The following is a 4,196-nucleotide window of genomic DNA, read 5'->3' as shown; positions in this document are numbered from 1 at the left end:
CGCCGCACGAACCGATTAGTCGACTAATCGAAAAAAATAATCGGAGAATAGTCGACTATTGAAATAATCGTTTGTGGCAGCCCTACTGAACAGTGTCGCACGGCTTGGCTCAGAAGTGAGCGTCGTTTTCAGAAGAATGCTTCAGAAACACCTGAGTTTAGGGCCAACGTGTCCAGAGGTCCCACAACACGCCCGCATCACGGGCTTCAACATCTTCATCAGACAGAAGAACATCCAGACACTTCAGATTTTTTTCTCTGACTCCCATGACTAAACCTTTAATAAAGATTGCAGGTCAGAATAGCAACTCTTTAGAATTTATTCCATTTCCTGGATTTATTTATTTGAATGAATAATTTTGATCATCTGGATTTCCTTCTCCTTTATCGAGGACATTAACTTTTCGATTTAAGGAGTTTAAGGAATCTGGATCAAAACTGTACGACTGGATTGCTCTGATACTGCTTAATGTTCTTTAAGCTAATGTTAGATTGGGGCTGTAAGCTAGTGGGAGAGTGTAAACAAAGGGATGATGGGAAATGGGAAGAGGCTTACTCCACACTAACAGTCCCGCCCACAACTCAGAGGTGAATTTCAAAAGAACTACTGTTCTGCAGAAACTATGCCCTAGAAAACTTTGATTTTGGCTAAAAAAAAACAGCAGGAATATGACCAAAAATAAAAATATATCTCAAGAGTTACGAGACACTCAAGTCATAAGTCTTGACCTGCATGATCTTTCAGCAGGATCAACTACCGTTTCAGGAATTGATGTGTATTATTGCTTCATGTTTCCCATCTCAGCAGTCAGGTATCTTCCTTCCACCAGACATGTTCCACTGCCACTTTAAGTTCAGAAAACCATGTGTTTGCAGAGAGGTAGAGGGCTTCTCCATCATACCAAAGCCGAGGAGCACAGCTTCAAAAGTTTAGATTAATCCTTTGGTTTGGATGATCACTATAGGTGCCCTCAACTTTATTGATGGATGTGACAATTCAGAAAACAGAATAATTGGAATCCAAAGTCTACCCATTTAGGCATAATACTTGATGTTGTTACACAGAAGAGATGAAGAACTTTACAATGATTGATGAATCATCGAGGGACTGAGCTCCATCTGAAACTCTAACAGACCAAACGGAGTATTTGTTACAGGATTGCAACACCACATAATTAAACCATGGTATTCTGAATTAGATCTATTTCCAGCTACGGTACAAGCATGTTCACTACAGGAAAACAACATCACAGAAAAAACATGCAGCAGTGAAAGAGCAAAAACATTTAACAGAAAACTTAAGTTGTTCTTTGAAACTTTTTCAAAATCCAAAAGCTTCTCTTCTAAATAGATGGAAAGATTTAAAACTTTCCCTTGTCAGTCAAAGAAGAGCGCCATAGCAATCAGGAGATCACACCAAAGTCAATGACAAACTTCAAGAAAAGTTATGGCCATGACATACAAATGATTCTGTTCATTTCTACTCATTTTGGTTGAGTATTGAAAGGATTGACAGGCTTGTTCTTAGTTCTTCATCTGCATTCACAGCTTTTAGGGGTGTAAAAAATGAATCAACTTAATTAGGGGTGGCCGATATGGAAAGACATGTATTTCACCAAATAAAATATTTTAGATCACGATAACGATATATATCATAATATATGAATATAAAGTATATTTTCAGCTCTTCTCTGAAAAAATGTCATAGCTTACTTGTCTGACTATTTTAAGTTACCGATAACTGAAAAGTCACAATTGAGAAAGAAACTTTTTAGCCTTCACATTTGTTTCAAAGATCAAAGGCATTTAAACTGAATTAGTTAAAAAAAAATATATATTTTTTTAATGAAAAATATTTCTTGAAGTGCACAACAGTTTCATGTATCTGAGTAGATAAACACATTTTTGCACAAAATTCTGCTAGACCTAGGTCAATTGTTGAAGAGTTACCAAAACAATATAAACACTGGAGCTGAAGCTCCGATGTTAAAGCTAATATGTGTTTTTTCTTTCAGAACTTAAGTCAGTGAGCGGAACTTTTGTCTCATTTTTTTGAACGGATAAAGAACCTCTCGCTAGTCTTACTTTGAAAACAGGAACCTTCACCGACATTTTATCTAGAAGATTTGTTTATTTCTGGGGACATTCACATTCAGCTTTAAAATCCAACATTATTCTGTATTCCGGAGATACAAATATTTTATGACACTCTACTTTATTTATAAAGATCACGAATCAGCAATCTTGGACGTCGTAAATTTTCGGACTTGAATCTTTGGGAGCATATTGCGAGGATCCAAGTGTTTGGATACTTGTTACAGCTCCATTCCACAAGTTTGGTTCATCTTTTATTTTTTGTAATCTCATATGTTAATATTTGTGGACTTTCCTTGATTGATAGAAGGTTTGTTGTGTTAGCATTGGCGTAGGAATAGCCTCCTAGCTTGTTTACATACTGCTGTCTTGTGCTGCGCGTCAAATGTCTTGAATCCAAAATGCAGCCAAATCACAGCTGTCACATGTCGTATTTTCCTGAGTTAAAGTAGTGATTTTTTTTACATAGTTTAGCCAAGGGTGCGACTTATATTGGATATTTTAAAAAATATATTAGTAACAATCACTAGATGCACGGTAGGTGTGCATCAGTATTTGGTACCAACAGCTATGCAGAAGAAGAGCTGCACAACCTCATGCCAGGTTTGGCAGAACTGTTCACAGAGGATGAAGAATTCAATGGAGTTACTGATTTGAAGAGACATAAATAGTTTAGTTGACTTGTTAGCATGTTCTTTATGCTATGGTTATCTGAATAATTGTTCATATGCTGCACCAATAAACTAGACACTTGTGTTATTGCTGCTCTATGTTTAACAAAGCTAAATAAGAACCAGTGTGTTATGATAGTAAAGCCTGCAAATATACATTCTATTATTATCTATTGTTACTTGCCTCTCAAGAACGACACAGAATGAAATCAACACAAAACAATGACATGCTCCTATCTGCCTGAATAGTTTTTTATTCATCTTTTTGCTTTCAAGTAGATGTTTAATTAAGTTGAGATAGTTAATTGAAGCAGTTTGATGCATATTAGCTTCACTTAAGCCACATCACTACCACTTCTTATTTAGACCTAAAATATTTAGAACATGTTTGATGCAGTTCAAGCACAAACTAAAGGAGCAGCAGCAGATTCTATTGCAGGGATTCAGAAAAAAACAATGGAAGAGTGCATAAAAAAACTATCATCCATCAGCTCTATACAACAAGTTATGACACCGCCTTTCTGGATGATGAGTGTGAAATTAACAAGCACATTTATGAATAAAAGAATGGACAGAAAATGCACAAAAACAGCCGTATAAGAGCTGACATAAGGTGTGCTGTGGCTGCTCATCAAAATCAGAAAAATCCACAATAAGAGACAGAAAAGAATCCAGAATAGTTTAACTTGTTTAGGTCTAAAAAGGGGACGTTTGATTCCCCATTCGTCCAAGTTCTTGCTTGATCTGCATGCATTTGAGCGCCAAAATGTTATCAGCTCGCCTATCAAGGCTAGCGTGGAGTGAAAACATCTGCACATGTGGCCGTTATCTGGGAGGAGAGAGAGAGGGATGCGGATAAGCACCGTTGACATGGAAACCCGGCGTGGACGCTAATTAGGCTATTGTAAAGCTTCAGGAAGCTCCAGAAAAAGATATGTGCACTCGGCTGGCACCTCGGCTTGCTTGTAAACACGACTGCAGCAAGTGCGACTCTCACGTGACAGAAAGCTTCGGCTGTTTCCACCTCTGATCTGGAAACAGTGCAAACACAGCTGTGCAACGGAGCTAGCAGACCACACCTACTCTGTAGGCTGAACCAGAGTCAGCCATCCAGAGGAGCCCTGCACTCTGCAGGGAAACACCAAAACACCCAAAATGAGACTTCGGGTATTGAAGGTCAACAGCTAGAACGGCCAGGAAGCCTATGAAGAAGTCCACTGGGCTCTTGAATCTGACGGAACCCAGAAACACGCAGGGTCCACAGCAGGAGAGTCGGCATGCAAATTACTGCAGTGGGAGGAAGTGAGCAAACTGTCCTCACAAATGCTGCTGAGGCCAACTGAAGAGAAACTTCAGATCTGAGCTGATGGCTTCTCAAGAGCATGTGACTTCAGGGAAGTTTATAGAAAAACAAATTAAAATTTAATTTCTT

The 4,196-nt window shown here is 38.4% G+C and overlaps 1 protein-coding gene across 1 annotated transcript in view; it reads right to left on the bottom strand.

The window, feature by feature from the left end:
* LOC112139669 (AT-rich interactive domain-containing protein 1A) overlaps positions 1–4,196 on the bottom strand; it is a gene marked incomplete in the record, with an annotated part of 51,964 nt that overhangs the window by 45,566 nt on the left and 2,202 nt on the right.

Source organism: Oryzias melastigma, linkage group LG11 (assembly GCF_002922805.2).
Source record: "Oryzias melastigma strain HK-1 linkage group LG11, ASM292280v2, whole genome shotgun sequence".
In the NCBI taxonomy this organism is placed as follows: domain Eukaryota; kingdom Metazoa; phylum Chordata; class Actinopteri; order Beloniformes; family Adrianichthyidae; genus Oryzias; species Oryzias melastigma.
This window is presented reverse-complemented; position numbering and strand designations above follow the sequence as displayed.